This window comes from Pan paniscus, chromosome X, assembly GCF_029289425.2.
Source record: "Pan paniscus chromosome X, NHGRI_mPanPan1-v2.0_pri, whole genome shotgun sequence".
Classification (NCBI taxonomy): Eukaryota; Metazoa; Chordata; class Mammalia; order Primates; family Hominidae; genus Pan; species Pan paniscus.
In genome coordinates, this window is record NC_073272.2 from 7,850,607 (window position 1) to 7,859,071 (window position 8,465).

The following is an 8,465-nucleotide window of genomic DNA, read 5'->3' on the forward strand; positions in this document are numbered from 1 at the left end:
AACTCATCTATGTTTTCTCTGTTAGCCCCCTTCCTTGGACCCCTGCTGAGTCTACTATTTCTGCTTACCGTAGGACCTTGTGTTGTTAACAGAATTTTGCGGTTTGTTAGAGAAAGGTTTGACACTGTACAACTCATGGTACTCAGAGCCCAATACCAACATGTAAACGCTGAAACAGAATCAGACTTATAAGACCCAAGACTGGCTCTAAAAATACCTGAAAAGAAGAGGGGGGAAATGAAAGGAGCCAGGCACATTCCTCAGCCCCGAGCTCAAAACAAACAAGCCCAGTACAAACACATCCCATCCTCCCATCCCACCACATATCGCCATATATCTCTCAAACTTCCTGAGCCCAGTACAAACACCACCAGGAAAGTCTCCGATAAGGGGACAGCCGTTTAAAGTTTTACTGAAAGAGCGGGAACCAAAAGAATTCCTTTGTTCCCCTGTAACTTTCAGGCTATAAAAAGCAAACACTCGCATTGTTCGGGGCCCTCTTGTAGGCGGTGAAATGGAGGGACCAGGTTCGAACTTGTAGTAAAGATCCTTGCCGCTTGGCTTTGACTCTGGACTCTGGTGGTCTTCTTTGGGGAACAAACGGTCTGGGCACAACACATGTACACATCCAGATGGCCGGTTCCTGCCTTAACTGATGACATTCCACCACAAAAGAAGTTAAAATGGCCTGTTCCTGCCTTAACTGATGACATTGTCTTGTGAAATTCCTTTTCCTGGCTCATCTGGTCTCAAAAAGCTCCCCTACTGAGCACTTTGTGACCCCCACCCTGCCCTCCAGAGAACAACTCCCCTTTGACTGTAATTTTCCTTTATCTACCCAAATCCTATAAAACGGCCCCACCCCATCTCCCTTTGCTGACTCTCTTTTCCGACTCAGCCCGCCTGCACCCAGGTGAAATAAACAGCCATGTTGCTCACACAAAGCCTGTTTGGTGGTCTCTTCACACGGACGCGCATGAAAATACTAATGGATTATAAGTTATTGAGTGAAATGAGAAACAGCAAGTTCATACTGATATGGATAAAGTGAGTAGAAAATTTGATGAAGAAGAGGATATTTTCACAGTTTGAAGGAACTGCCCAGTGGATACTGTGATGGCTAATATTGAGTGTCAACTTGACTGGATTGAAGGATGCAAAGTATTGTCCCTGGGTGTGTCTGTGAGGGTGTTGCCAAAGGAGATTAACATTTGAGTCAGTGGACTGGGAAAGGCAGACCCACCCTCAATCTGTGTGGACACGATCTAATCAGCTGCTAGCGTTGCTAGAATCAAAGCAGGCAGAAGAACCTTGTGATGATTAATACTGAGTGTCAACTTGATTGGATTGAAGGATACAAATTGTTGATCCTGGGTGTGTCTGTGATGGTGTTGCCAAAGGAAGTTAACATTTGAGTCAGTAGGCTGGGAAAGGCAGACCCACCATTAATCGGGGTGGGCACCATCTCATCAGCTGCCAGTGCAGCTAGAATATAAGCAGGCAGAAAAATGTGAAAAAGAGAGACTGGCCTAGTCTCCCAGCCTACATATTCCTTCCATGCTGGATGCTTCCTGCCCTCTAACATTGAACGCCAAGTTCTTCAGTTTTGGAACTCAGACTGGCTTTCTTGCTCCTCAGCCTGCAGACTGCCTATTGTGGGATTGATATGGTTTGGCCGTGTCTCGACCCAAATCTCAACTTGAATTATATCTCCCTGAATTCCCACGTGCTGTGGGAGGGATCCTGGGGCAGGTAATTGAATCATGGGGTCTGGTCTTTCCTGTGCTATTCTTGTGACAGTGAATAAGTCTCACGAGATCTAATGGGTTTATCAGGGGTTTCCGCTATTGCTTCTTCCTCATTTTCTCTTGCTTACACCATGAAAGGAGTGCCTTTCACCTTCTGCCATGATTCTGAGGCCTCCCCAGCCATGTGGAACTGTAAGGCCAGTTAAACCTCTTTTCTTCCCTGTCTTGGGTATGTCTTTATCAGCAGTGTGAAAACAGACTAATACAGGGACCTTGTGATTGGGATTGTGATTGTGTGAGTTAATACTTAATAAACTCCCCTTTATTATTATTTTTATTTATTTATTTTGAGACGGAGTTTTGCTCTTGTTGCCCGGGCTGGAGTGCAGTGGCACAATCTCGGCTCACCGCAACCTCCGCCTCCCTGGTTCAAGTGATTCTCCTGCCTCAGCCTTCCAAGTAGCTGCAATTACAGGCATGCGCCACCATGCCTGGCTAATTTTGTATTTTCAGTAGAGATGGGGTTTCTCCATGTTGGTCAGGCTGGTCTCGAACTCCCGACCTCAGGTGATCCACCCACCTCGGCCTCCCAAAGTGCTGGGATTACAGGTGTGAGCCACTGCACCCAGCCTAAATTCCCCTTTATATAGCTGTATATATATAATATATATCCCATTAACTCTGTCTTTCTAGAGAACCCTGACTAATACAAATGTGGAAGGACTAGACTGGCTTAGTCTTCAGGCCTACATCTTTCTCCCATGCTGGATAATTCCCGCCCTTGAACATCATACTCCAAGTTCTTCAGCTCTGGGACTCAGACCTTCAACCACCAACTGTAGGCTGCACTGTCAGCTTCCCTACTTTTGAGGTTTTGGGACTCAGACTGGCTTCCTTGCTCCTCAGCTTGCAGCTGGCCTTTTGTGGGACTTCACCTTGTGTCGTGTGAGTCAATACTCCTTAATAAATTCCCCATATATACACATCTATCCTATTAGTTATGTCCCTCTAGATAACTCTGACTAAAGGCAAATGTGTAATTTTACTTTGGAGAAGCATGACAAACACCACCTTTGCTGAGTAATCAAGGTGAGCATCATTGATGCACACTTTTGTTCCGGGGTCAGGAAACATCACCACAAAGGCCATCTAGGTGCTGGGTGAACCTAGAAAATACTGGCCTACTACTGCTCACCAGCTGCAGGTGGAGTTCCTTGAGAGACAATCAGGGACATGAAAAGCTTGAGTTTGCTCATCTGACACTGGTGGTCCTCTTGTAAGATCCTCAAAGAGCAGTTCAGGATCAAAATTCTTTCTTGGACAGAACCACCAGTCTCCATTCTTTCATTTCTTTCTATAGTTTTTACCAGTTTACTTGTTGTTTTGTAGCTGCCCAATGGGTTCTTGCCTGCTGCCTAGACAGCGGGGATTTATCAAGGGAGGAGAATTGCAATAGGGAAAGAGTAATTCACGCACAGCCGGCTATGTGGGAAACCAGAGTTTTATTGTTAAATGTTACTTAAATCAGTCTCCCTGAGAATTCGGGGATCAGAGTTTTTCAGGGAAATTTGGTGGGTAGGGAGCCAGTGAGTCAGGAGTTCTGATTGGCCAGGTTGGAGATGGAAATCACAGTGAAGTGGCCTCGTTGTCTGGGGTGACATCCAGAGTTTTTGGTCTCATGGCCAAGGAAATCAAGGATGCAGACACTCCAAGGGTGAGGTTTAGAGGAGAAATTTAATAGGAGAAAGAAAGAGAACAGCTCTCTGCTACAGAGAGGGATCCTGGAAAAAGGGCTGCTGTTTTGCAAAGCTTTTATAAGAAACTGATGAGGGCTGGTCATCTCATTTGCATAATGCACAAACTTCTGGTAGATCCACCCCATCCTCCTAATGCACACGTAGGCCCTTAACTTGAGTTACTCCATATTGCTTTGTTCCCCTTACTGCACATGTGTGAGGGAATGGAATTTTCCATTGCAGGTATGTCTTGGCAAGTCACCTGTGCATGCTTTCTTATCTGTGTGTCTATGGGCATGTCTTAGGCAAGCTCTCCCCACTCCCTTGCAAGTTCCCTTGTCTGTGTCTGCAGGCTGTTCTTTTGTTTAAAATAATTCAGCTGAGGACCCACTCTAACTGCCTGCCTGACCAGGTTTTTTCCTTTCTCCTCTCTCAATTGGAACTGAAAGCTTTTCTCTTGTGCTGAGTCAGCTCCTGGGTGGGGACCACAAGATCAAATGAGCCAGTTTATGGATCTGGGTGGTACCAGCTGATCCATTGGGCACAGGGTCTGCAAAATATCTCAAGCTCTGATCTTAGGCTTTACAATAGTGATGTTAACCCCAGGAGGAGTTTGGGGAGGTTCAGAATCTTGCAGCCTCTGCCTGCGTGACTCCTAAACCATAATTTCTAATATTTTAACTAACTTGTTAGTCCTACAAAGGCAGTCTAGTGCCTAAGCAAGAAGGAGGTTTGTTTTGGGAAAGGGCTGTGATTGTCTTTGCTTCAAACTATAAAGAATAAACTAAGTTCCTACCAAAGTTAGTTCAGCCTATGCCCAGGAGTGGAAAAGGACAGCTTGGAGGTTAGAAGCAAGATGGAACTTGTTAGGTCAGATCTCTTTCACTTTCTCAGTTATAATTTAGCAATGGCAGTTTCAGTTTCATCTCTTTGTTTTATTTTCTTCCTAGAGACTTTTTTAAAAAATTTATTTTGAGACTGAGTTTTGCTCTTGTTTTTGCCCAGGCTGGAGTGCAATGGCATGATCTTGGCTCACTGCAACCTCTGCCACCCAGGTTCAAGCGATTCTCCTGCCTCAGCCTCTTGAGTAGCTGGGATTACAGGTGTCCACCACCATGCCTGGCTGATTTTTTTGTATTTTTAGTAGAGACGGGGTTTCACCATGTTGGCCACGTCTCAAACTCCTGACCTCAGGTGATCTGCCCACCTCAACCTCCCAAAGTGCTGGGATTACAGGAGTGAGCCATTGTGCCTGAGCCCCTAGAGACTTTAAGAGACCACATATTCTTTAGTTGCTTTCATGAGAACCCAGAACATTAATGACTAGTGTTATTTTAGAATTACTATTCAATGCAGTACACAGAAGGCAATGAAATATATTGTGCCAATTATAAAGGAGGAAGTAGAGTAATTATATCGGGGTGAAGGGACAATTTTGTAACTAAAACTTAAGAGAATCAAGCAGAAAGTAAGAATGGAGATGTTAAGTCAGTAAAGTAACATAGTTGGTTATAAAATTAACACACATATTCAATATATTCCCCACATCAAAGTAATAATCTGTTAGGAAATAAACTGACAGGAAAACAACTCATTTGTGTTACCAAATAAGCAAAATACAAATAAAATACTTCAAAACTAACTTAACAAGCCATGTACAATATAAATTTAGAGAAAATGTTGAAACATTACTGGTGTATATTAAGTAAGAATTAAGTTAGTGGGAAAACATATTATTTTTTTCTTGGTGAGGAAGACTCTGTGTTGTAAAGATGTCAATCTCCCTAAATTAATTTGTAAATTGAAGGCAATATCAATGTAAATGCCAACAGAATTTCTTTGAGTTCTAGAAAAGCTGATTTTAAAAGAAATGGGGGAGGAACAGCCCACCTATATATCCAGATTTATAACGCTACATTTATTAAAGCTACTTGGGGTTGGCACAGAAATATACATAGAGAGTAATTGATGGGACAAACAGCCCATAAATAGATTGGTACACAGAAAGGAATTTGGTACATGACAAAGGGAGCACTGCAAATCAGTGAGGAAGAGAGAATGCATTTAACAAAAAGTTGTGTGTTCTGACCATTCGAGGGAAAAATACATGCATGTACACATATATGTGCATGTATACATATATATATTCATGCATACATGTATATGTAACTAAATTTGCTACTATATTTAGTAACTATGTACATATTTATACACATACAATATACTAAATTCAACTATATAAGAATGCATATAGATGTAGATTTCTACTTATCTACCTGTGGTTTATATTCTTTCTTATATACAATTAAATTTAAGTGTAGAAATTCTAAAAGGGAGCAGGGTTTATTTTACAAACATGGTGTTGAAGTGGAGATAACTTTCAAAGAAAGACAGAAACCCTGTGCACCACAAAGATTGATGAATTTGGGCACAGATAAGTTTACAATTTCTATATTCAAAAATAAACTATAAATGAAATTAAAAGAGAAAAATTTAAAACCCTCATATCTGCTGGACTAGGTCATACTGGATTTGAGGATAGGGATGCTTCCTTTCATTTACACAGTTGCTCAGTATCAACAGAACTCCTGGACCTCGTATGCTGTGTTCTAGGCAGTTACTCTAGAAATGTCAGAGGCATTCATACCTGAGCAACTCCATCTTGAGATAGGGCTAGGAAAAATGAGGCTGGAACTTCCTGGGCTGCATTCCAAGGAGGTTAGGTACTCCTAGCCTCTAGATGTTTACGGTTAAGGGGAGAATAGATTAATAATGTTTACCAAACAGACCCAAATTCAGGAATGTACTGGATATCCCGATATCTTGACAACAAAAGCATTCCTAATTTTGCTTTAAAGACAATAATATCGATTCTTGCAAAATATAGTAAGGAAAATTAATCCCTTATCACAAATGCCTGTAATACAGCACATCTCCCCATGATTTTTTGTTATCCTCTATATAAACAAGCATTGTACCTAGGGTGGGCGCATTTCTCCTTTTACTTTCAGGAACAGCCTACTCTGTCTATGGAGGAGCTATTCTTTCACCACTTTACTTTCTTAACAAACTTGCTTTCGCTTTGCACTGTAGACTCGCCCCAAATTCTTTCTTGCAGGAGATCCAAGAGCTCTATCTTGGGGTTTGGATTGGGACCCCTTTCTGATAACAGAAACATTAGATTATCGATTGATTGTGTTAATCAGAATTCCATATTTTCAAACCTGAATTTTTTCCCCACATGCAGGCCAGGAGAATTGACTCATGTATCCTAAGGAAGTAAGACTCACTGAAAGTCCCAGAATTCATCTTTTCCCTTAACAGAAAATTAACTGTGGGATATGAGGGGGTAAAAAATCAACACCGTGAAAAGAGCTGGCTGAAGCATAAAAAAGTGGTCCAAGCTACAGAGCTCTCTGACTTATAGAAATTTTTTTTTGGTTTTATTTTTTTTTTTGGTAACTGTTTTATTCAGATATAATTCACCCATTTAAGGTGTAAAATTCAATGGGTTTTAGCACAGTAAAATAATTGTGCAACCATAATCACAAACTACTTTAGAATATTTTCATCATCCCCAAAAGAAATACTGTATTCGTTGGCTATTACCCTGCATTCCACCCCCATACCCCACCACAACCCCAGCCTCAGGCAAGCACTAATATATTGATGATCTCTATAGATTTGCCTGTTCTAGACATTTATATAAATAGAATCAAAAGTGGTATTGTTTCTGGCTTATTTCACTTAGCATAATGTTTTCAAGGCACATGGATGTTGCAGCATGTACCAGTACTTCATTCCTTTCTTTGTTTAGCTATTCCGTTGCCTGGCTATATCACATTTTGTTTATCCACCCGTCAATTAATGAACGTGTCAGTTCTTCAACTTTGGTCTTCTTTTTTGAGAATGATTTGGCTATTCAGAGTGCCTTGCAGTTCCATGTGAATTTCAGGATCAACTTTTTCACTTCTGACATAGTCCACTGGGATTTTGCTGGGGATTGTGGTGATTCAGGAGACCACCCTGTCAAATACAATCTTCTTAGCAATATCGGGTCTTCCAAACCTAGAACACAAGATGCCTTTCCACTTATGTAGGTCTTCATTAATTACCTTGAGCAAATGTTCGTACTTTTCAGAGTCTAAGTGTTGTACCGCTTTCTGTAATTTACTCCTAAGTAATGTATTTTATTTTTTGTTGCTATTGCAACTTGAATTATTTTTCGTAATTTTGTTTTTGGATCATCCATTGGAAGCATATAGAAATTCAATTGACTTTTTAAATATTGATCTTGCATCTTTAGAATTTTCTTGTTACAAGATCATGACATCTGCAAATAGATATTGTTTTACTTCTTCCTTGCCAGTATGCATGCCTTTTATTTTATTCCTTTTTTTTAATGACATAATTGCCTTGGCTAGAACCTCCAGTATAATGTTTAATAGAAGTGGCGAAAGCAGAAATCTTTGTCTTGTTCCTGATATTAGGGGAAAAGCATCCAGCCTTTCACCATTACGTATGATGCTAGCTCTTGTTGTTTTTGTATTTGTACTGCAGAGAATTTTGTTGGATTCCCATACATGGGGAAAGAGAAATAAAATCCGGTTCATGGTGTGTGTTCAAAATATGACATATATATTTCCATTCAACTGTGGTGTGTGACTATTCAATAAATAATCTTAAACTTATGTTGATAATTATGAATTTTTAAATAACATTAGTAGAGCTTAACATTTACCAAAATTAAAATTCAACGTTAATGCTTTCCCCAAAACAAACAACGACCAAAAAATTAAAAACAGACATTAGGTTTACTCCATGATATTAAAATACAAGTTTTATTTACAGTGCTATGAACCAAATGAGTGGTAATCTTAGAATTTATTTAAAATATATTAACAACATGGTATTTTAAAATTATCTTGAATAGCTTAATTAACTTGTCAGTTTCCTTAAAAAAAAAAAAAAAAGTCATGCT

General features: G+C 40.3%; 1 long non-coding RNA gene across 1 annotated transcript; it reads left to right on the top strand.

Annotated features, from left to right (window-relative positions):
• Positions 1-904: 904 nt before the first annotated feature.
• On the top strand, positions 905-2,737 carry LOC129395340 (uncharacterized). The gene is made up of 2 exons (XR_008622811.1): positions 905-1,752; positions 2,442-2,737. It is a non-coding gene; the product is annotated as an uncharacterized LOC129395340 (long non-coding RNA).
• Positions 2,738-8,465: the final 5,728 nt, after the last annotated feature.